A 26,358-nucleotide genomic window follows, 5' to 3' on the forward strand; every position below is an offset into this window, starting at 1 on the left:
AATCCTATTTATGAATCCTGTCACTATTGTTTGCTATCTGAAAAAATATCAAATCCAGGCATGAGTTCTTTCTAAATTTGAAAAACAATGAGAAATTGTATTATGTTCTGTGGGAAACCTTTTCCTTCAAAACATTCTTCACTAATAATGGATTTGAAAGAAATGGATTAATTTTTCAATGACTGAAATCAGAAAAATTGGCTTGAGTGTCTCTTTTTTGGTGAGAAAATTTAAAAGTTCATGAAATAAGCAACAAAAGGAGGTTATTCTTAATTATGCAGCTTCTGTTAATATTAAGTATTGCTCTTTGTTTTATGTCAGTTTCAACAAGTAATTTTGTGTACATGCTGGACATACTTCAGTACCCATGAATAGCCCATGATGAATGTCTATTAGATTTTGGGATGCGGCTTTCAGAGTCACTTTGGAATTCTCAAGTATTCCTAAATATGTTTTTTTTTTTAGAAATGCTCCAACATTTTGAGTCCTAGGCTTGTTAAAAGACACATGTGCTATATGTAGAAATAGTAGAACCTACTGATTGTTCAATTCAGATAAATGGATCGACTCTTGGCCTTTGGTCATGATTTTAAAATACAGAGGTAGAAAACAACAAAGAATAAGATGGACTCTTTCCCTTGAATGTAGAATTTGTTTTTATTTCATGATTCTGCTAGCAAACATGATGGTTAAAATGGTGTATTTATATGTATGTGTGAAATAAAATGAAATGAAATAAAATTCCATTTTATAATTTTTCTATCTATTGAAATGATGCAAAAAAAGTTTGGATGTTGGGAGGTTTTATGTTTAATTGGAGTTTTCAGGTATGAGTCCCTCAAAATTCTTTTTTAAATTCTGTCTTAAAAGAAATCTGATTAAGCTCTTGAGACCCATTGTCACAGAGATTTCCAATAGTAGTTAAATTCTTTTATTTTTAAATTGCCAGTGCCTTGAAGAAAAGTTTTCTTAGAAAACATGGTATTGGATGGTAACTTTTACACAATTCTGAGCACAGTCTGGAAAGTATTTTGAAAGACAAATGGAAAAGCTAAACATTCTAAATTTAACACAAATACACTTCTTTTTGGATTCAGAAGAGAAAATCAGATTTTTCAAAGTAAATGCAAAAAAAAAAAAAACACTATACAGACTACACAAGGAGGAGGCTGCCTAACATATGTCAACAATAGATGTGTAGTTTATATTTTCAACCTTTGATTATCATTCCAGAAGGCTGATGAAAAAGTTTGATCATACTTCTCCTTTAAGTCAATTGTATAGAATTTTAAACTTATTACATAATTAATGTGAATGTGAAAATTTGTATGTCTTAATAAACTCACTTTGAAAGAAAAACAAATCCCCTCAATTTCCCATTTTGACTCCCTGAAATAGACTCCTTGGGTCTGTCACATACCCTACAAACTTATTTTTATTTCCTTATGTTTAAGTCACCCCCGAGCCTGGGATCTCCTTGCAATGCCTCTATCTGCAGACTTTAGTGGGGAACCAAAATCTAAAGCAAAATTGTGATTTGAATTGCAAATTTCCAAAGTAAGTATCACAAACTTAGTATCAAATGGTAGGTTTGGAGGTAAGATATAATAACCTCATAAATGGCATATTTACTATCATCATTATTATTCAAAATTGTTTTTGGAAACTTGTGTTAATACAGAAGGAAAAAAATCAATGAAAATAAGGAATGTTTCCTTTTCCAGTAAATGAGTTACTTTCAGTACTGAAAAACCATAGGCAATTTGCATTATTTGCAGATGCTATAATACCTAGGAAGCCCAAGAAACAAAAAAATTAAAACACTTTTTTAAAATAAGAGAATTAGGTAAAGTGGCAAAATGTAATATAAATATACAAATATCAATGGACTTCCTCTGTACTACTGCAACTTTGTTGAATTACCAAAGGACTATAAATGTCACAGTGATTTACAATAGCCAAACTTTCTTATTAACATCACACGAAAGCTGAGGCTTAGTGTTGAAGGTCACTCCTACAAGGGTTTCTCACATTCTCACATCTTGCTAGATATGCTAAATATTCAAGAACCTGATCTTTTCCTACACATCATTTTATCAGGGTTGTTTTTATAGTGAGCAACCTTAAGAGATGAGTTAATTTCTACTTATGAGGCAACAAACAGAATTGCTCACTGTATGTGACAAAATAATGGGATTTCGAGCCTAGTGTACTTTTCCTGTAATGCAGGCCACTGTTTGTCCAGACATACATCTGGACCCATTCACATCACCACTGCAGGAATGGAGATTTAGGGAACTGATCCAAACATGCTGATATCTTGACTGCTGCTTTTTCTGTACAGAACAGAGCTGGTGCTCCACCATGTTCTTGAACCTCCAAAACTGTGAGCTAAATAAACCTCTTTTCTTCATAAGTAGCCTGCCTCCAGTATTTCATTAGAGTGACAAAATGTTGACTAATAACTCAAGTTATACTGAACAAGCATGGATATATAGTCTTCTTACTAAGGAGAAAAGAGATAATGGCCAATAATAAAGTCAAACATTCAAATGATAACCAGTTATATATAAATGGAAAACAAATTCTTTTTTTGGTAAAAATCAAAATTTTTGACTCAGTCTCCCACTGAAAGGCAAGCCCAGAAAGTTCTGAAATGGCTGAGAGGCACCAATCCAGCATACAGCTTCAGAACCAGCTGTGTTGGCAGAGGGTCAGGACCGCAGGGCTCAGGCCAGAGTCCCATGGAGGCACAGGGAATGTAGGGACAGTGCTTCCTACAGGGCCTGGAACCTGGTCTGTGCAGAGGGGAGGGGGGTTGCTGGACAGGCAGTTCAGAGGGACGGACCTTCATCACACATAGAGAGGCTCTGAGGCCTTGGGGGCATACAGAGGGTTGAGGAGGGGAGAGGGCAGGACTCAGGAAATGGAGCGAATCTGGCTGGTCTTTGAAGCCACTGCAGGCTCAGGTGCCTGGCTGTGCAACAAGGGGCTGCCTTCCCTCAGTGCACTCAGCCCACTACCTCCACCACCAGACCTCTTTTCTGTCACAGCCCTGGGATCCATAACCTGCAGGCCGGCTGCTCAGGTATTTTGGGCATGAGATAACTCCATGTGCATGCCGGAGAGAAGCAGGGGGCTGTTCTGGCGGCATGGTCCTCAACAAACGTTTGCTTTTCTAGAAACCCATGTGCGCACCTACCGTGCAGTGGGGTGCCTGGCTCCTGGGCAAGAACCAGGAGGTTCTTGGTTCAAGAACCAAGGAGGTCAGCCCACAGGACACCTGGACCATGGGGGCACTGCTTGCCACTGTCGCTAGCTGGTAACCTGGGCCCTCTCTGATCCCTCCTGCTGACCAGGTCCCATAGATGACCACCTGGTGGTCCTGGTTCGGAAGACCTGGCAGCCACCGTGATTGTGCGCAGCCTCGCCCACAGTCAACTTCAATCACAGGCTGGGCTTGCGCTCTGCTGCCTCCTCCAGGAAGGGATGAAGGGGTCGGGCTTTGAAGAAGTCTGAGACATACCGAAAAGTGATGCCAGCTTCCAGTGACCTTGGCAGGAGGCAGACGAGGACATCGCGGCAGTGGTGCTTGTGGTCCGACAAGTGGGTGTAGCCTATGTACAGGGCGAAGGCCACCAGGAAGAACTGCACAGTGGGCCACAGCAGCCGCGCCCACTTCCCGCAGAGCCACATCTGCAAGGACAGCGCCAAGAACAACATACACTACATCCCGGAGGAGGAGTGTCCACAGTAGGAGGAGAGCCTGGCCTCGATGACATTAGCAGGGCTCCCCCTGCACACCCTCTCCAACTGCACGTAGACAGACCAGTTGACCCAGCTCCAGGTTGGGTTGCAGACGGCCAGGAATTTGGGGCGCAGACAACTGATCATGTACTTGGCCAGGTCCGTCAAGGATTGGCTCATGGCTGCCCCAAACAGGAAGGTGTCCAGCACCTTGTAGAGGACAGCCATGTCTTATTGAAAGAGAGCAGGAGTAGAGGCGGTCGGTGCACACCAGGTAGGCTTTCCCTGCGGAGACCAGGATGATGGTGGCTATCATGGTGACCCTGGCCATGAGCCCATGGTCCATGGTGTCCCAGTGGTAGAGGCATCAGATGGAGTCATCTTCGCAGTAGAACCCTCGCTTGTATGGGGCGTTCACCAGGGTCAGGATGGCTCAGGATAGAGTCGCTGTGCTCCATGTCACTGCCCGGCCTTCCCCGCAACCCACAGCACATCCCAGGTCCACAGGGTCACAGAATGCTTTCAGTGATAGGAAAAACAAAAACAAAACTATAAAAACTGACATTTAATCAACAATTAAAATATGCATATTGTAAACTTTCTTGACGTAATAATACCTCAGTAAGCGAACATGTATGCCATGTTACTGGATAGAAACGTAGTTTGATAAAAAAAATAAAAAAAAAAGATGAAAAATAAAAGCCTTTTCTGTTTTAACACATTTCAATGCAAATTAAATTAGAACCTCAGTTTATGGGGTTCTAAATAGAAAGTGAGTTATATATCTGTGTATGGGCCATTTGGCTCATCCAGGAGAAACTGTTAAGTGTTAAAGCAAGCTGCAGGAAAATGTGCCACATAATACAATTTCATAATTCAAACACCATTTGTTTTTGTCTATATTAATATGAATGTAAATATATATCTTTGTAGGTGAAGGAAAATTTCGTAGGGAAACTGAGAAAATGATTATTTTTATCTGTATACGTCTTGGTTTGGTTTGACAATCGAGTTCAGTCCAATAGTACCTCTGGAACTGCCTCTTCCTAGACCTGACTCGGATCATCTATCTCTCCAAAGACTGACTGACTGCTGAGACCCCAAGCATGAGGCTCAGCTGAGCACTCCAGCACCCAAATGTCCTGGTGGCTCTCTTATCCACCCTGTGAGTTGGCTTTCCGTCACTGTCACCAAAATACACAATAAACAACCTAGAGGAGGAAAACCTTGTTTCAGCTCATGGTTTCAGTAGATCAGTCCATTCTAGGCTGACTCTATCACTCTGAGCCTGAGGTGAGGCAGAACACATGGTGGAAGATGGAGGAATGTTTCTCAACTCATGGCCCCTGGGAGAAAGAGGGAGAGAGAGAGCTTCATTGGCCAGGGACAAAATATAAACCCAAAGGTTCACCCCCAATGACCTGCTTATATCCTATTCACCTATAATTATCACCCATTAACCCCTTCAAATTATTAATCCACCAAATGGATTAATCTGCTGATTAGGTAACAGCTCTCATGATATAATCATTTCACCTCTGAACAATTCTGCATTGTCTCACACATGAGCTTTTGGGGAATACCTCCTATCTAAATATCATCTACCATACTAGGTATAAACCTCCTCACACCAAAAGTCAAGGCCTTCTGCAATACGACCATTGATAAAATAAATTAGTGCTGTTTACATCTAGACCCTGAGAGGAACTGAGAAAGGAAAAATGATCTTCCTGCCCGTAGATGGCTCGTCCATGATCTCCTCAAGTCAACACAAGCAATGCTAATAGAATGAAAACCTCAGACAGGACTACATGGTGGTCATATAAAAAATTAGGCCGAGACTGACTCTGAAGCCACAGAAATCACTGTGTCCATCCTTTCTGTAACATGAGTGACAGCTGCCTCTTTACCAACATGGACTGTGACTCTCCATTAATCTTCCCACCCCTGAGATAAAAGTAGTTAAGATGCCCAATCACCAAGCTGCCTCACTTCTTGACCCTGTCCTGACTCACACCTTAGAGTCATTGAATAGGAGCCAGAATCCTCTAAGGAGCACTGCTGCATGCTTCTTTCTGAGGTGCTTCTGTGTGGCTGTGGAGCCACCAGAAATCTAAGTAAACTAACTCTGATCACAGAATTCTGAGCAGAATTCCCGAGCTGGCAAAGGGCTCTCTGCATGAGGCAAAACTCTTGCCAATTGCTTAAAAACAATATTTTGATTCTGATCCTGTGGTGTCTGCACAGCTCACCAGAGCTTAATCTCATACGGAGTTCATGCAAGTCAATAAAAATAAACAAACAGCCCGTTAAAAATGTGAAATGCCAAATATAGGCTGTTTATAAAAATGACATGCCAAACATTTGAGATGACATTCCATGTCAACAGTATAGAAATCCAAAGGAAACACAAAGTACATGTGTATGTTTGCCTATCAATTACAAAGAATAAATAGACTGAGAAAACTTAATATTGACAGTGTTGGAAAATGGAATTGTCATGCTCTGATAATTGCAATGCAAAATTGTCAAAACCTCCATTGGCCGGTCATTCACAATAATCATTCACATTAGTCTTGGTAATGATTTTTTTTTGATACAACATCAATAGCACAGGCAACAAAAGCAAGAACAGATAGTAGACAACATTAACCCAAATTGCAGAAGGGGACAAATGTCAGGGTGGAAAAAAACCTCAACACGGGAAAAAAATTTGCAAACTCTTAATTTCCAAAATGTATATAAATCCTAGAGGTTAATAGCAAAAAAATTAATAATCCACTGAAATCATGGGCTAAGGACATTTCTGCAAGGAGATCTGGCTTTTTATGAGCCTAAGCAGCCCCCAGGATAGGCATGGGTTTGAGCAGAGAAATGGTGCCCACTGACTTTCCCCCAGGGACCTGAGATCTGCCCCAGCCAGTGGGGGCCTTGATTACAAAGATCAATTTCAAGATAAAATTTAAAATTTTTCCACAGTAACAATACATAAATTATTTGAGTTTGCATTCTGGGGCTAAAGGTAAGGGTGCACTTTAAATTTTTGCATATTTTCTGAAACTTCTCTGTAGAAGGGTTCCAAATGGGTTTCCTGGATCACCAGGCTCCATGTGGCCAGGAGGAAAACTTCTGTCCCTCAGAATACCTGGCAGATTTACTTATAGTGTTTGCACAAAAGACTTGGCAAAGACAAAAGTTTAGCTAGTTATAGTTGTGCACACCCGTAATCCCAGCAGCTCAAGAGGCTGAGGCAGGAGGATTGGAAGTGCAAAGACAGCCTCAGCAAAGGCAAGGTGCTGAGCAACTCAATGAGACCTTGTAATTAAATAAAATTCAAAGTAGGTCTGGGGATGTGGTTTTGTGGTTGAATGCCCCCAATTTAAATCCCCACTACCAAATAAATAAATAAATAAATAAAAACTTTACTACCCAGCTGCCAAGGAGTTGCCCTGCTTGCAGGTCTCCATGGAGACAAAAGATGCACATATATTCCCTTGCACTTTCTGGGCAGGGCATCTGCTCTGAATCCACACTGCAGGACCCAGAACCTGTGCAGGGATTGGGGGAGCACCTCCCACCAGAACCTCACGGGATTCCCTCTACCCATGGGAGAGCGGGAAGGAAGGGCTGTCTCTTCTCTCCATGAGTGGGACCCTTGACAGTCTGGGAGACAAAGCCAAAGATGGACTAGGCAGACGGGACCCATTGAAGTCATAGGTCTGTGGTGTCCAATGTTCACAGCACTCACAGTCCTGTGAGTCAAGTGTCAGGAACCCAGGAAAAAGCTGTATGAGTTCCTGGGACATGGAAGTAGATTCTTGTCTTGAGTCCTGGTCCCTGGAGCCTAATGTCACCTAGCTCTCTGAAGCTCTTGGACTCTTTCCCACTCCATCCTTCCCTTCTTTCCCCCTTGCTCTCTGAAGTTCTGTTCCCTCCCTCCCTCAGCCTCTTTTTATGTCCCTTTAAGTCTGTCTTCCTCTTACACTTCTCTCTGTCTCTCTCTCTCTTTTCAAGTGTCTTATTTCTGTCCCTTTGTGGGCTCCGCATACCACCACAAACAGGGATCAGTGTGTTGGGAGCTGGAGCCGAAGCTGCTGGGAACTGTTGGAGTTGTTACAAGTTGGCTTTGACCCTGGTCTTGCCCTGTAGCCCCTTGCTCCTTTCCACTGGGCCCCTTCTGCACAGCCATATTGTCTCCCACCTGGGCTCTGATTCCTGGCTCTTTCCATATAGTGGGAGTAGCCTGCAATTTCAGGAACCTCAAGTGCATGCTTAGGACCCCTGCAAATGGGGAGTGACCTGCTTGACCTTGGACACATCTCTACCTCTCTAATCTCATAGCTCCCATTAGAAAACCATATCTATTCACTATGTCCAGGTCACAAGAGTGAGGGGAAATTAATTTGAAGAATATTCTTTGTACACCAAAGCAGGAACATAAGCCCAGCCACCTCCAGGGCCAGGCCAGGAACATGAATGAGCAGAGGGGTGAGTTGGCACACAGGGTAGTAGAGCAGGGTGGGGATTGTGGCAAACTGGAGAGCCCAGGATGCAGGAATCTGCCACTCAGCTTTAGCTGATTACCACCATGCATAGGTATATGGACTGAACATGGTCAAACTCCAGAGTTTCTAAAATTGGAACACAGATCTCTCCTTAAATTTGTTCATCTGGTCAGTTTCACTTTGTGGACTGGGTTTGGCCTTGTTTCTACCAGCCTTCCTTTTCTGCATGTGAGGGCATAGCACAAGGGCCTCTCTGATCCCCCACCTCTCCATTAAAAGGTCACAGGCTGAAGACTCACCTTCAGAGCATCCCTTTGGGTTAGTAATTTCTTTTACTTTGAAAAGAGTAACTTTGCATTGTGATACATTCATGCTGTGGAGGACATAATCAGAAGTTGTGCTAGACAGTAAAAGGGTGGCAGGTGACTGAGGGGTATTTTTAGGTAGGGAAGGTGATTGGTCTCCATTGGTGAAGTTATTGAGACAAGCCTGCATGTTGAACAGAGTTAAGAAGCCTCACTGTCCCTTCTAGGAACTGAAGAGTGGGACCTTGGCATCCATGTTGTGACTGTGAGGATGCAGGCAAGAGATGAAGACCTGATGTGCTGAGAAAGTTGCAGAAAGACCCTGTATCCACAGGATATCACACTGATGCCATCCCAGCCCTAGGACTTCAGGGCTCCAGGAGTCATGTTCATATGGGACAAGAAGATATCTTTTAAATCCTAAAAGCGTTTGTTAGGTGTTCTATAACTGCAGCCAAGCACATCCCAATGTTACAGTATCTTCTGTTCAGAGTGAGCTGAAGTCCTGCTCAGGAAGAAATCAACAAAACTGCTATTGAGCCACACTTGCAGGCTGATAATTTTCTAGGCCCTTAGAATTTGAGATCAGTTGAACTCAATCCTTGCTTTCACAAAACTGTAAACATGGAGAAAAAACATGCAAAGTGGTCAGGCCGTGCACAACAACTGCCTTTGGTCATGGCGACTGCACAGGGGAGATTCACACTTGAGGACCTGCTGTATCCTGGGCTGCCAACAGTGATGGCACAGCATGTTTTGCTGGGTGGGGTGGATCAGTGCGTAACCAATCCCAGCTCCACGTGGGTCTAGACTGAACTTCCAGAGCAACAAGAAAACATTTCAGAAAATTCTAGAAACCTCTGCTTATGGACACTTGAGCGAATCAGGCCAAATCACACTCCTGTGCGTTACATGCCTTGGTCCCCAGGCTGGGAACTCAATGACCTTGATGGTAGGTGTGGCAGGAAGGTCACAAACAAATCATTGCCCTCCCTGTAGTCCCCGCACTCTGAATGATCAGGCATGGGTGGTCTCTCTTTGTTGAAAGCTTTGCCCAGGATGATGTAAGTCCCAGTTAAAATCATGTACAGTATGACTTTTGTAAAAACAATCTTTTATGACCAAACATCTTTGTTAAATTTGGAGAAAATATTAAACACCTATGGATACACATATGAATTTAATTTCTGAAGTAGATATTGGGTTCTGTTTAGAAAATATTCCAAGGCCTCTGTGGAAGTGACTGTACTTCAATTTATTTATTTTTTGTTAGAATTTGGTAAGAATATTGAAGAGGGGAGCAGCCTCCTTCACTAAGTTCCAGGTCACAGCAGTGTGGCCTGGATATCCACAAGCACAGCTCTCTAGAACTACTTCATCTGTATCCCTGAAATTTTAGACCTGGTGATTGACAGGTCCCCATCCTCCACCCCTGGCAACTCCCCTTCTACTCTCTGTGTCTATGAGTTGGACCATCTATGGACCTCATGTGAGTGGAGTCCCACAGTGTTTGTTGTGGAACTGGCCCACTTCTCTTGGCCCCCTATGACTCCCTTGTTTTGTCATGAACTGCAGGCCTTCTTTCTTTCTTTAAGGCTCCATTGTGTGATCAACCACAATCTGTAAACCTATGCATCTTCTGATGGACATACATAGCACAGTTTATTTGACACAGGGTATTGTTCATCAAAGGAGTACAAAATTCAGAATCTCACAGAGGATAAGGCTTCTAATGTCAATTCTGCATCTAACTAACTAACTGAACAAGTCATAACAGAATGTAGAGCCAAGGTGCTTGAGAAGAGGCAGTGAGATAATGAATTTGAATAAATTTAAATACATCAAAGGCAACCAAGATAACAGAGAAGTAGCATGATGCACAATCCATTGTTCACCATCAACAATGCTCATTTTGTTTCTGTGGCACTTCCATATTCCTGCCACTTCATAGTAGCTTCTGGCTGTTCCTTATTTGCATTTAGTAAGGATAAACTTTCTGTAATTTCAACATCAATGCCTACTTAGCTGTAGAGTTTTGACAGATGGTTGCACTGGTGCCAGACACATACCTCCATGGGAGACATATCCATTTTCCTTAAGGTTGTCCAGGATAGTTGCCCAGCATTCCCTCCCAAATTAGCCCCTGCCTCTTTGGCCAGAGAGATCTTTTCACTCCTGATTCATAGAAGTCACAAGTTTTGCAACCTTAGGACAATGGATGTTATTTTTATATATAAGTAATCTTTTGCTATTCTGATTTTACTTAGCTTTTAAATAGTAATAATTGCTGAATTTGATAAATTAAAGGAGGTAAAAATCATGTTTTAAGGTCCTTGTTTCATTGATAATAAGTTAAGAGATATTCAATTGTTGAAAAATCCCTACATTCATAGAATGAGCTCTAGTTGACCATAATGTGTTGTTATATTGAAATGCTACTAGATTTGTATGTATTCATTTTATTCAGAGTTATTGAATATACATTCATAAGGAAAATTAAATTATTTTTATTCATTGGTAATTACATTTGTGTTTCATACCATTTTCATGCCCTATGAATGTCATTTTTCTTTGGTCTGTTTTCATCTATTAAAAAATTTCTCATCTTTGATTTTGCTTCCTATTTTATTTTTAGCTTGGTTAGAGAGAGGTTAAATTACCTTGTCAGAGAATCAAATTTTGTGTTTATTCATCCTTTCTAGTGCTTTAGTTCTAGATCATTAGTTCTCCTTTTAGATTCATTAACTTCAATTTTTTTAACTTTATCTAGTCTTCTTTTTATTGAAGTATTAAAATGAGTAATGAGCTCTATAATTTTAGTCATTTCTTCTTAATGAAGGTATGGAATGGTATAATCTTGTGTGTGTGTGTGTGTGTGTGTGTGTGTGTGTGTGTGTGTGTGGTGCTGGTGATCAAATGCAAAACCTTGCACATGGTAGGCAAGTGCCCTACCAAAAAGCTCCATACCTAGTTCTTTTTTCTTTTCATTTTGAGACCAGGTCTCACTGAGTTGCTGAGTTTGGCCTCCACCTTGCCATCTTCCTGCCTCAACCTCCCAAGTAGCTGGGATTACAGGTGTGCACCATCTTGCCTGGCTATAATCTTGCCTTTGACTGCAAATTATCTTTGTCTCATTCAGTTTGGTGTTGGGAGTTTCTCTTTACTTGCTTTCTAGGTAGTATGTAATTTTAGTTGTAATCACTAATTTCAGTTTTCAGTTCTTGTGCTTGATTAAGTGTTCTGTGCTACCTTGTTGGAAGTGTCCCTGCAGGAGGGCAAACTCTCAGGCTCACAGGCTGTGTGATTCTACTCACAGTGCGTGACTGCTCTGGAGTCTGGAAAGTGGAGAGTGCTTTGAAGATGGGGCAGGAGGGAGCTCAGGGCATGGAGCAGGACTTTAAATTTCCCTGATGTTTTTCTTCCTGATTGGGTGTTGGTTAGATGTATGTTCCCTCTGTAACATTCATTGAACTATGCTCTTCAGATTCATGCACTAACCTCTCCTAATGTTACCATTTTGTACAAAGTTTAAAACATAGAACCTATTCGAAGAGCTAATAAAAATATTTGGTTTTGAACTTCGAGGCTCTGGAAGCATTGCTCAGTGCTTGGTGATTGGTCAGCCTCTCGAGAACTGCTGTGAAGCCTATGATGCTACAGTAATGGGAGGCAATGTGTAATCTCCCCTTTTGATGCTTGTTCACAGTTTGCTGAGGCCAGAGATCATTTGTTGAATATAAATATGTTGAAATTCCCTGCTATTTGTTTTATTTCATTCAATATTTATTGAATCATTTTGTAAAACAATAACTGAATATATTGAAAGCTAGTTTGTACAGGGAGCTGTGTGTGTGTGTGTGTGTGTGTGTGTGTTATTTAATTTGAACACAATGGCATTGGGATGTCTTACCTGCCTTTTGATTCTGTTTGCTGTTACTCTCAGTGATTTCAGAGCACATGATGTTGACACTGGCTTGGGAAGGGGACACAGGGAATGAAGGTATCACTTCTGCTTTCTTACAGGCTATTATGCACCATGAAAGCCACATGAATGATGGCTCAAACTTGTCTAGATCTCAGCACAAAGAATCATGCACAGCCCAAGTCATCTGGAGCAATGTTTTCCTCTTCAGTAGATTTATAAGGTACTTTTGCTTTTGTTGTTCTGGTAATTTGATATTTCATTTTCATTTCCTTTCTGGGTTTACAAGTACACAATTACAAAATGTATATACATTGAGGGAGGACAGTAGAACACAATACAAAATGCTGCTTAGATAATTGTATTTTTTTAAATGAAGGATAAAGAAATGTGCTTTTAGAAGTTGTGCATGTAATTTGTAATCGAGAGTTACAGGTTGGAATTACTCTTCAAGTTGTTTTTGTGCTAGACTGATTTAATTCCCTTTTACAGAGAGAAATAATGAAGACTTAGATGCTTGATGAGGTTTGAACTACATTAAAAAGTGGTCCTTGTAATAACTGATTTTTCTACCTAATGATTGAAACAGTTGCATATCCACACTAGATCAATCATGTGTCCAAAGTGTTTTCTGATACCATTATATCAGTACACTATGTCATCTGTATAGGATGGATATCATCTGTCTCTTGAAATTTGCAAATTTTATGAGAGAAAAATATTTTTGAAATACGCAAATTTTATGTATACAGGTAATTCAATATGATGAAGATGTTTAAAAATTATACATTTTTATAAATTTGCACATATATCTTTTTAAAAAATTTGCTTTTGGAAATTTTGGGAATGGACATATTCATGTTTTCTGATGATATTTCTTTATTTTTATTGTTGTATTCTACTTGTTAATGTTTCTACAAGGCTATTATGAGCTTTTATGTTAATTTCTTGTTATCATATATAAATTGCAAATACTTCCTACAGTGTATTAGTTTGGGAAAGAATTTTAAAGGTTCAGTGGTAGCATGCTCGCCTAGCATCCGTGAGACACTGGGTTTGATTCTAAGCATCACATACAAAAAAATAAAATAAAGGCCTATCAACATCATATATATATATATATATATATATATATATATATATATATAAGAATTCCACCACTGAAGAAATATCTGACTTGGGGGGGGGGGCTTCGGGTGGGGAGGGCGTCACGCGGGTCAGTTGCTAAGGCTGCGCAGCCCTTTGTGGCTGTAGGATGGGACCCTGTCTCATCACCTCCACCTGACTAGGCTGGCTGAGGCCATGGGCGGGCAGCCTCGCCGTGGTGATGTAGCAGGAGTCGCCGGGCAAGGTGATCTGCAGACCGTCAGTGTTGGAGAAGCTGCAGAGCAAGACCCCGTTCTGCGACCTGCAGGACATGGTCACAGAGGCTATTAGGCCTTTCTGGGTTTACAAGAACCACTGGGTTCTTGAAGGGCCTCTACAGAGACGTCGAGATGAAGTCAGACAATGTCAAGGATAAAGATGCAAAAATTAACTTCCTACAGAAGGCCATACATGTGGTCATGATGGTTTCGGGACTGAATTGTTATTGGGCACCAGCCTGAAAGAACAAATCAGCTGCGTCAGGTAAGTACAGAGTGCAGCTTCAACAAGCTCTCCAGAGAGGACGCAGTGTGGACGTGAGAGAAAGGGCCTCCCGGACTCGAAGTCTCACCAGAATAGTTAGAACGCGAGGGAAGAAGATTCCAAGGCTCACAAAGATAGAGAGGATACAGGAAATTCTGAAGTAAAAGAAGTACAAGCAGAGATGGAAAACAGAAAGAAGAGTTGAAAGAAGAAATCAAGTCAAGAGGAAAAGAAAGGGAGAAAGAAAAGGTGAAGGAGAATGATGGAGACCAACATAAAGGTGCTGAGAGGGACAAGTACAAGGAAGGGGAGAAGGAGAAAAAGCAGAAATAGGGCCAAGCAGGAGCAAGAGAGGGACAGACAGACGCAACAAGGACCTGGACCTAGATGCAGACCTGGAGGAGAGGGAGAGGAGGGGCTGAGAGACTGGAAGCAGTGGAGAGTGAGAAATGGGGAGCACTCCAGGGACCCAAACAGGGAGATCAGAGAACAGAAAAAGCTGGAAAGAAAGCAAAGCAAGCTCAGGAGATGTCTGAAAAGTTGTCAGATGGATCCTTTAAAGACTCCAGAGGCTGAGATTTCTATGACAGTATCCATGTCATTGATATCAAAAACATCAAAACGACAATCTAAATATTCAGTGGAAGGTGTCCGTAAATGATGCAGAAGGAGAGGCTGGACCTACTGGCCAAGATAAATCCGAGTTGTTCAAGAATCCAGAAGCCCTCAGGGAGCTATCCTCCAGTGTCAGAGTACCTTGGACCAGTAGTGCAAGGCCAGCGCCTCCCCCGTCAAATGGCAGGAGAGAGCATGGAGACCTTATTGAGGGATAGGACAGGGAATGGTAAATCATCTCAAATATGATTATAGATTAACATAATTCAGACAATGAAGATGATGATCATTTTGTGGTGGCAGCTGCTCCTCAGATCTCTGAAATGTTAGAAATTGAAAACATTCTAGCAATGGAGCTAGAGGACAGCGAGACGCATGGTGGACTTGTGAAAAAAAATTGGAGACTAAGAAAGATTATGAGGAAGTGCTTCAGTCATCCAAATCTGGAGAGAAGGAGAAATCCTTTCTTTGAGTTGGCATGGAAGAAGGAGAAATATATTGTTTCCAAGGAGATCAAGAAAATTGAATGTTCATTCAGACCTTGTAAGAGTGTGCTTCCTCCGAGGAAGATCATGGACTAGATCCATGAAAATGTGGATGCCATGCAGAATGAGCTCCAGCTGTGGCACAGGGAGAACAGACAGCACATAGAGGCCCTGCAGAAAGAGTATCACAGACTATGCCACAGAGTTCCTGAAATTCGAGATGGCTGAGCTGGAGCAGATGATTAAGGACCAGCAAAACAAATCTGTGCTGTGAAGGCCAGCATCCTAAAAAACAAAGAAAAAAATCCAGAAGACAATGTACAGTATCAAGTTTACATTGCCAAGGTGAATGCCGAGGATCTCAGTGATGAAAAGTCAACTTTGGTGTGAAAATGGAATGAAAATTAGGAAATCCTTACCCCTCCCCCATGTTCCAGGTGACTGAGAAGACAGACTATTTGCAGAATTATAATAGGCTAAGCTTCTGAACTCTAAACTGTTAGCACATTGAGTGTATCAAGAGGCCATGTATTACCCCTCCTTCTGGTTGGATCCTTTGTTGGTTATAAATACTCTTCAGAGCACACTTTTTTTTAATATTTATTTTTTAGTTGTAGTTGGACACAATATCTTTATTTTATTATTTTATTTTTATGCAATCCTGAGGATAGAACCCAGGGCCTTGCACATGCTAGGCAAGTGCTCTACCGCTGAGCCACAATCCCAGCCCCTCTTCAGAACACCTTTGTGAGAGGTTTTTTTTTCCAAAATTGTTCTCTGTTTCTCTGTAGCCTATTTAGTCCAGTACCAGAATTCTCATGCAGGTAAGTGACATCTGCACCCTAGGGAACTGTCTTTTATTTCAATTTTTAAGTCAGTATTTACTGCATCAGCCCCAGACGAAGGATCACTATGAACTTTCTGATGGATACTTTATACATAGAATGAGGCCTGAAAATGATCAAATTACATTTTAAATTTCAAGATGAAAAGGGTGGATCAGAGCCTGTATCCTTAGGTATGTATCAACTATTGGGATTATTTTTCTTCCTCTTCATGATTGCATAGAATATTTATGAGGTTAGCCCTATTAATTTTTGCTTGTGTTTCTGGCCCTTGAAGTTCACAAATGGATGAGATATTTCAGTGTGGCTGTTCAGGTCTTCATCTGATATGAAATTGCCACAGGGTCACCTTTGCTTTTATCCTGACTTTGCCCTGGTCTTCCCCTGGTTAGTCTGAACAGAACCCTTGCATGAGGCACTAACATCTTCCTTCTCCTTTGCATAGGCCTGTGCACCTTGAGAAACAGATGCCTCAGGAGAATCTACGTGAAGAAGACTTAGAAAGAAACATCAATACCTAAAATGTGTTGATGTCATCCAATTTTTTTTTGAAATTGTTTTTTAAGGCAAAGTTATTAATTTTTTAAACAGTTTGTACTTAATTTTCCACTACAATACAATATTGCAAATGTGAAAAAAGAAATATTTGTTGAAATATATAAAATATTGATGAGAGAAATTGATGACACAATAAAATGGGAAGACATTCCATGTTCATATAACAGAAGAATTAATGTTAAAATATCTATACTTCCCAGTAATCTATAGAGTCAATGCTATCCCAATGAAAATTACAATGATATTTTTCATGGAAATAAAAAAATAATGGTAACTTTCATATGGAACCACAAAAGATGCTGGATGGCTAAAGCAAACACTACCTTATTTCATATAATATGGTTAAGCTGTAAAAATAATAAGACAGTATGGAAAATAGATTTGGAAACCAATAGAACAAAACAGAAAGAAAAGATAAAACCATTTGCGGGGAGACAACTAATTTTTGACAAAGAAGCCAAAAATTCACAATGAGAAAAGAATAATCTCTTCAATCAATGATGCTGGGGAAACTACATATCCATGGGCAAAAGAAAAGAAAGTGGTCTCTGATATTACATCATCAACAAAACTAAACTGGATTAAATATTTATATATAAGATTAGAAACCATACAACTGCTGGGAGAAAATATAGGAAAAATATCCTTGACATTGGTCTTAATAATGAGTTTTTGCATTTGATACCAAAAGCAGTGGCAACAAGAACAACAACAAAAAAAGACAAATGGAAACATATCAAAATAAAATGATTCTTCATAACAAAGGAATCAATAAAATGAATACAACCTTTGAAATAGGAGAAAATATTTGCTAAACATATACTTAATAAAAAGTTAGCATCCAGAGTATGTAAAAGACTGGTATAACTCACAATCACAACCATATCTGTAACTACATGAGTTATAGATATGGTGGTATTGATTTTGATAATGATTTCAAAATATAAATGTGTATCAAAACCCCACACTGCAATCTTTCAATATATATAATTTTATCTGTCAGTTATTTTTTAATAAAGCTGGAAAAATGGATGTTGGAAAAGATAAGTATAATGAATACCAACTATACAAATCATTACTTGTAATGGGTGTAGAGTTTTAAAATACATGTGAAATTAAAATGCATGATATCAATGATACACAGAAAGGATGAAGGTGTTAAGTGGAAATAAAGGGGTCTGGGATTCTGAAAGTATTTCAAAAGTGGTAAAATTAATTCTTTTTACACTGAAACAAATCAGGATGTACACTGTACCTGCTAGGATAAACAGGATACTTAATGTGAGAAAAGAAGGGAAAATAAATGAATATATAATATTTTGGGAGTGGGAGTGGAAACATTCACAGGGTGGTGGAAGGAGTGAGGGGAAGGGTCTTCCACATCGTGAACAGACCGGTTCAGCATGATCTCAGCCATCACCACCATGCCAATGAAAGTCTGCTCCCCATCTGCCCCCACTCTGCAGTACCTTCATTTCAAGAATGTAATGCAGGTCATGATGGTGAATTACAACATGCATGTAGAGCTGGATAAGGACACCAAAAAACTTACATTTTTCAGCATACCTCAGATCCAGTACAAAAACAACCCTTGGGTGCAGATCACGATGCCTTCACCCTTCCCATAGTTCTCTCCAGAGAGTAGATCTTAGTAGATGTTCAGATTAAGACCCACAAAGTCAAGGATCATTTCATAAAAATCTTGAGGAAGAAGGGAGAAATGTTCCAGAAAGAGGAGCAGGAGAAAAGATAGGTCTCTCATCCAGTCAGCTTTGACTGCCTATAGTACTGCCTGCTGGAGTACATCTGCCAAGTTCAAAGGCAAGTGCCCTGCCCAAACCTGATGCCCTTGCTAAGGAGATGACTGGAAAGAAGTTTCTCTGAAAGCCTGAACAGGGTAAGGCCCAAGACACTGTAGTATAGCTTAACTACAGAAGAAAATATCCCTACTCCATCACTCAAAAAACACTTCTCAATCCATCAAAAAAGTTCTTAGAATCTAAAAACAGAAAAAATAAAAATAAAAAGAAAGCATAAACTGATGGATCACATAAAACATGAATAAGATGATAATGTAAACCGAGAGATAACAATAATTCCATTAACTATATGGATTTAACATTCCAAATAAGACTAAGTTTGTCAAACTGGATATAAAGCAATTATATGTGGTTATAAAGGACACTTTGAATATAAGGAAACAGGATGAAAACCAAAAATAGGTCATGTTGAGTGAAAAATACTCTGTCACACACAATGTACTGCATAATTCTGTTCATATAAAGCCTACACATTAGGTACTTGAATCTGCAGGAACTGGTAGATCATGAAATGTGTTTGTTTTAGCAGGTATCAGCTTGATCAGAGTAGGCAGGAGTGGACAGGATAAATTAGGGAACACAGAACACAGATAAATTAGTTCAACTCAGGATAATCGGGTCTCTTTCTGTGCTGTGGGGTCGTTGCCTCTCACAGCTCCTTTATTCACATTGTGTAAAATGATATGCTTACTCCTCCGAGGAGGCCAATTGGGGGTTTGGGCTGGAAGCAATAATTAGCAGTTTTTGTTCCTATCAATGCTTGGGTCATTGAATCTTTTGCTTTAACCCTTCTCTCTGTTCCCTTTGGAAACTCCATAGGGCCTTCAAGTCTATTAAAAAATTTGCTCTTGACCAGCTATACCACATTGGAAATTTAAGTTGCTGTGTGACCTTCTCAGGAATTTCCCTCTATATCTTGCCTAAAGCTATACATAGAAAAATATATTTCCTTCTTAAGGACTTTGACTGCATTCAGGAGCTTTGGGTTTACTTGAGGTCTCTGGATGTTTATTCTCTCATGTTTGCTCCTGCTACGGGATTTAGCTGAACTGCTTGAAGGAGAGAATATGTTATCTTGATTGATCCAACTCAGCAGAAAAGGATAAATATTGAACTGCCTTAAACATTGTCATTTCCAACTCCCCAGTTTCACAGGTGAGAAAACTAAAGAAGGATTTGCACTTTATATGACATGCTCAGTTCATTTTTCCCCTGTGCTTCCTAAAAACTTCACCTAAATGACAATAAAAATATTTTTAATGATATGAATGCAAGAGGACAAAGAAAATGAGAGCAGTAACACACTAACCAAAAAACTTTAAAATCACAAAGTAAACAAAAGAGTGATAAATTAACATAGCAGATCTGCAAAAGCCTGAAAAACCTAAACCTAGATACTAGCAGGAAAGATTATCAGAAATGTTTCTCCTTCAAGAGGAGGCTGATCTTCTACAACATCTCTTGTAGGAGAACCTGAGCATTACAGATAAAGGGAATTTTGACTGCTTAAGACAACATTGAAGAGGGAAACCCAGCAACCCTGAGTTTGTCTGGCATTTTCCTCTTGGATAAAAATGGGTTGGAATTGAGCTACCTTAAGCTAGTTGCCTCAAAAAAGTGCAGAGCATATAGCTGTTTAAGCCATCAGATCCAGGTCAAAGTCTGCAGTACTACATGGGCTTTTCTTTAACTTTTAACTCTATGACAAAAAGTGTAACTAAATTGTAGAGCACAGTATAAATCCCCATGTTTTGATGCTTTTATGGAGACATAAAACATATTAATATTCATTTGCAAAGAGACAGATGAGAATGGCCTTTGGCAGAAGTTAAATTCCCTGAAATTGAAAATATGCTTCTGCTGAATCCTCCTGCTTTTCTTTTTTCTTTCGAATGTGCTTAATGAACTCAAGACAGAAAGACAAGTTGCCTTTCTATACACAGTTGATGCTATCATTATCTGAAACTGATCTTGCTAGTAAATTCTCTCTATACATAAAAGCTGGAGTTATTTTACTAAAATATATATTGTAAATATAGTTGCTAAGTGTCCTACATTTAGCCAGCCTTTTCTAACCCCCAGTTCTACAAGCTTAGTACCTTGTTTATCCTTAGACTAATTATATGACCTCATTTTATCCCACTAGAAGATTAGGATTAATAATTTTTTTAACCTAACACTGCTGTGAAAATTAAATGAAAATGCATTTAAGAGCTTTCTTGTAATATTGTTTGGCCATAGCAAGTGTTCAATTAAAGTTTTATTATTATTATTAATTTATTTTGGAATTAAATTCTTAGCTTTTAAATTGGTTATTCATAAAATTGCTGGAAAAATTATTTTAAAAATGAAGTATTCCTGTCTGTACCTTATTTTGCTATAAAATTTCTGCATTGAAGGGAATCTTGCTCTCTTTATCTTGAAATACTTTTCTAAAAACAAAATTGCTCAACTATGAGAGATCCATTAATGGATGAGTTATCTGCACAAGAAGAACAAATCAGAACTGTCTGAAAAGGATCTTTATCCAAACACTAGGTTCTCCCACAGCTCACCTCAGAAGTATAGCATAGATTTCTGATAAGACTCTTGTTGGTTCCTTCGTTTCCATATTTGGATCTTAACTGGCCCAAAGTTGGTAGGTATTAGGAAGGTAAATTAGTTCTCACCTCAAAGCAAAGAATAGTTTCTTTCTAGAACCCTCATAAAGTACCCAATCTAGCACTTGCTGCCCTTCAAATAATTAAGCACAATAACTCAACATAAAATGCTAAAATACATCTCGGAGTGGAGCATTTGGCAAAGAGGTAGATACATAAACCACAAATATTTAAGCCCTCCAGAGCCTGTTTAAACAAATTGAAGATGTTGTGATGTCATAAACCCATACAAGTACCTTTTGAGAAAATTCTGTGGCTGCATTACAATGACATATTATACATAGTCCTCTTAATGAGGAATCCTGGAGAAATTCCTATCTGAAAGTAGAATAAAAATAGTTGTAATTTTCTTGAGCTGTTGTATTTGTTTTTATCTCAGGAAAATATGAATCAGAGCTGTTCTGGTTTTCTTTCCTGCCCTGAGATTGCTACAGTGGGAACTGGCTGCCCACCAGTATCTACCCCTGCTCTTTCAATGGGGGAAGCCTGGACTTACTAACTTGCTTGTGAGTGAAGTCATGAGGCTTGTTCTGGCTAATGAGAGCCAGTAGATTTAACATTATCAAAGGCTTTTAAGGACAATGCACTTCAAAGCTTCTTCCCTCTGTCAAAGTGACAGGCATGAATGCCAATAGGTACTCCATTAGCACAGAAATCAGAAAAAATATATATAACCTAAAAGAGAAATTATTGTCAAAAGCTTCTGAGATTTTGGTAATTGCTCTTACTATGGCATAACCTGGTCTACCACAATTAATATAAATATGTACAGTTAACTATACAGCCCTTTGATGGAAGGATGGTCAGTCGTTATTTTATGTATCTTTATCTAATTTCTTGATCACTATGCCTCACCTTGTTTTTCTTTTATTATTCAATATAGTCTAATGTTTCCAATTGTGTAATATTTTATGTATCCTTATAAGCCTGTTTGAGCACAGATAAGAAAAAAAATCTGATAAAATAGTATATTTGCATGAACCCTGGGGGAACATATCAGTATGAGTTGGCTGTGGAGGATACACAGATTTTAAACACAGCCGCTCTGAAAATTCTTACAGAAGGAAAGCTTACCTAAGCAGAGCGCTAGCACCTGTGTTTCCAGAAGGCTGCACTCAAAGGTGCCAGAAGTTTAGCTTACAGTAATAAAAACATTTTTGGCCAGTATGGGCGCAATGAGAAGGGACATTGTAAAAGAATTTAGGTAGGAGTTTTTATTTGCCTGCTTTCCCATATTCAAAATTTTTAAAATTCATGTTGATTGACTTTTCTTTTGTGTAAAGTTGACTCTAATGACTTTAAATTTTTGATTTTTGCATATTGGCAACATTATTTTATCATGAAATTTCAGAATCGAAGGATATTCTTAATAGGGGTATATCTCTGTTCATACAAGATTTTTTTAAAAAAAATTTATTTATTTAATTATTATTTTTAACGATTCTGGGGGGTCAAACCTAGGGCTTCATGCGTGCTTGGAAAATTCCTGCAATAAAAATATCATTGCCTATGTATTTGTATGTAATCAATTTCCACCAGAAATAAGACATAAACATATTCAGGAGTGTTCACCTTTTATTCAGGCTCTGAGCAGGAAGAGACTGGTGTCACCATAAAAACTCTCAAACTCCTCCAACCTCAAGGTACGTAGAGTGAGTGCAGGAGCCCGGCAGAACTGAGCAACCCAGATTTTCCAAGTCATACTCAGCTGAGCCTTGGTTAAACCTTCATTCTTTGTTCAGCCTTCATTTGTGTTCTTAAAGATCCCAAACTTCAGGTGTCAGCCAAGATGGAGTGGAAGAAATTATTGGGGAACTGAAAATTAAACTTGAATAAAGATTTGTAATGGTTTTTTCTTCTTTGTTTTCCCGTTCTTTGTATTCCATCTTTGATCTGAGATGGCACTAAATGACAGAAACATGCCATAAAAACTTAAGGAGAGACCCCTTTATTCTCGCCATAGGTCTGGTAGAAGGGTCCCTGCATACTAGTAGGCATGGAAGGAATCCTTGAGTTGTTTCTCCTCTCCTCTTTTCTCTCCCATCCCTGCCTTAGTCCAACCCCCATTGGGGAACAGCTTTACTGTGGCAGCAATTGTGATATTTAAAACCCAGAGAAAGGAAGAGAAACACTAAATCTCTGGCCAGAGAAGTAGGGGGTAAAAGGCCTCGGGAACTGGAGACATATCAGGCAGACTCAAACACCACAGCAAGGGTAAAAACAGAACTGATACCAGAACCACTGCTCTGAAAAGGAGAGACAACTTAAGGTCTGAACCTATCTACACAAGTGCTCACAAATATGTACACTTAAATTATTATTATGGCCTGCCAACTACATCATTATCATAAGGATTCAAACGTGCTACTGAGAGAAACATCTATTGCCCATGGGGGATTTCTTCTGATCATGGTTAAGACTGTGCAATGGGTAAATGGGTACTTTGTAAATATTTGAGATCCACAGAAATAAATAATTTCCCAAGTTTTAGGCATTAAAAATTATTGTATAATTACAGTTGGCAAATAAAGGGTCTGCTGTATAAAATCAACTTGAGATCAATTACATCAATAATTTCACAGAATTCTCTATAGGAGGGCATAAATAAAAATGTATAATACCTTAGAATAGAAATATTGCAAAGTTTTTGGGGAGAAACAGAAGATAGTTTTTAATTAACAATGTGGAAAAGGCATGGACATATCTCCTTCTCAGGGCATATAATTTTGGTAAGGCAATCCTTTTTTAATTGATTTTTTTAGATATATGGAACAGTGAATGTATTTTTGATGTATTATACATACATGGATTGTAACCTAATGGGATCTAGTTAGGATCCCATTCTTGGGGTTGAACATGGTGTGGAGTTAACCTGGTGGTGTATTCATATATGAACACAGGAAAGTTATGTCTGATTTGTTCTACTTTCGTTTCTATAGGGCATATTTTTATTATATACAATTTAATAAGTCTTTTTTAGTCAGATCTTTACTAAATCAACATATAAAACAAATAAGCATTCATAAGCTCTTACATTATTAATGATGGGTTACTTCAAAATTGAAGGGAATAGCTTATACAACTAATAAAATTCACCAGTCTTCATGAAGCCAAGAGACTGAAATACTATATATTTTTGCTAAAAGTATATAAATTTCCACTTTCTTCTCTCAGGACTTTCATGCTCCCTCAGTTAACAAAACATGATTACTAAAACAATAGCAGTTATGTCTGCCAATGGCAACATATTTAAAAGCTAATGAAGAATAATTGGTAAATCATGAACAGATTTTTGACATAGTTCCTTTTTCTTTAGAAAAAAACTTTCACCTGGGTATCAGGCCCAACCCCTACAGGGATAAGACCTTTCCAACTCCTTTAAAAGCACTCTAAACAACCATCTCCACTTTAATAGTTGGTTGTAGATTGTACTCTTCAATCTGAAAGTCTTCAAGTTTGAAGTTGTCAATTTTCTCAACACTTTGAAGGATTTTGAGCTTTGGGAAAGCTCTTGGTTCTTGTAGAAGCTGAATTTTCAGTGGCTCAATGTGATTCAGGTAAATATGTGCATTCCCAAAGAATGCATAAAGTTACCTGACTGCAGGTCTGTGATGTGTGCAATCATGTAAGGTAAGCAGGGCATAGCACTCAATGTTGAAAGGCACGCCCAAGCCCATGACTCCTGACCTAGGGTACAGCCAACAGGACAGCTCCCCATTCACCTTGCAGAACTGGCAGAAGGCATGGCATGGAGGCAGCACCATCAGAGGAAAATCTTTTGGTTTCCAAAGACACATGATGATTCTTCTGTCTTCAGGGTTGGTTTTGATGGTGTCAAACACTTTTTGCAGTTGGCCTACTCCTTGATCAGAATAATCTGAATTCATATCTTTGTGTTCTGCCCAAAAATGTCTCCAACTCGGCCTAGGTCCCTTTCTTTTCTGGTGGAGAATTCCAGCCATCCCAAAAGGCTTGAGATGCATCGGCATTCCAGATGTTTCTTGCCTGGAAGATAGTTCTTAGCTTTGTGGATCCCTTGATAAATCACACCAATTCCTCCAAAACACCATTCCAGAATACACATTTGGTTGTCAGCAGAGGAATTCATCTCTCAGGCTATAGCATGCTTTCATGAAAAGAAAAGAAAGACAGGGTGTGTCTATTCAGTCTTCCTTTCTGAAGCCACAATGTAGGATGGGCTTGATCTGCCCCAGGTACTGCAGCTCCCTGGACTGCAGCCACTGCTCTGTAACCTGTTCCTGCAAGGCTGGTGACAGGATGCACTGCAACTCAGAGCTGGTGGCAGGTACAATGAAGTCAGTCTCTCTCTCTCTCTCTCTCTCTCTCTCTCTCTCTCTCTCGGTAGGTAGTCTTCTTTTAAAACTAATTGATTCATTATAATTAGGTATATATAAGAGCAGAATGCATTTTGATTCATTGTACACAACTGCAACACAAATTTGCATTTCTATGGTTGTACACGATGTAGCATCATACCATATGTGCAGTCATACATGTATCTAGGGTAATGATGTCCATCTCATTACACCATCTTCCCTGCCCCCATATACCCTCCCTACCTTCCTTCCCCTTTGCCCAGTTAAAAGTTTCTCCATTTTTTCCCATGCCTCTCCTCTCCCCATTATGTATTAGCATCCACTTACCAGGGAGAACATTTGGCCTTTGGTTTTCTGGGATTGGCTTACTTTGCTTAGCATAATATCTCCAACTCCATCGATTTACCTGCAAAAGCCATAATTTTATTCTCTTTCAATGCTGAATAATATTCCACTGTGTGTATATATACCACAGTTTCTTTATCCATTCATCCATTGAAGAGCATCTAGGTTGCTTCCACAGTTTAGTTTCTGTGAATTGAGCCGCTATGAACACTGATGTGGCTGCATTGCTATAGCTGATTTTAAGTCTCTTGGGTATAGATCAAGAAGTAGGATAGTTGGGTCAAATGGTGGTTCCATTCCAAGTTTTCTAAGCAGTCTCCATACTGCTTTCCAGATTGGTCGCACCAATTTGCAGTCCCACCAGCAATGAGTAAGTGTACCTTTTCCCCACATCCTCACCAATATTTATTGTTGCCTGTATTCTTGATAACTGTCATTCTTACTGGTGTGAGAAGAAATCTTAGCATAGTTTTGTTGCATTTCTCTAATTACTAGAGATGTTGAACTTTTTTTTTCTATATTTGTTGATTTAATGTATATCTTCTTCTGAGAAGTATCTGTTCAGCTTCTTAGCCCATTTATTGA

At 39.4% G+C, this 26,358-nt stretch overlaps 3 pseudogenes; 1 reads left to right on the forward strand and 2 right to left on the reverse strand.

Annotated features, from left to right (window-relative positions):
* Positions 1-3,315: 3,315 nt before the first annotated feature.
* Positions 3,316-4,189, reverse strand: LOC143412034 (phospholipid phosphatase 2 pseudogene; annotated as a pseudogene).
* Positions 4,190-4,378: 189 nt separating this feature from the next.
* LOC143412035 (TRAF3-interacting protein 1 pseudogene) lies at positions 4,379-15,482 on the forward strand (annotated as a pseudogene).
* Positions 15,483-24,480: 8,998 nt separating this feature from the next.
* Positions 24,481-25,847, reverse strand: LOC143412036 (thymidylate synthase pseudogene; annotated as a pseudogene).
* Positions 25,848-26,358: the final 511 nt, after the last annotated feature.

This window comes from Callospermophilus lateralis, chromosome 13, assembly GCF_048772815.1.
Source record: "Callospermophilus lateralis isolate mCalLat2 chromosome 13, mCalLat2.hap1, whole genome shotgun sequence".
NCBI classification, from domain to species: Eukaryota; Metazoa; Chordata; class Mammalia; order Rodentia; family Sciuridae; genus Callospermophilus; species Callospermophilus lateralis.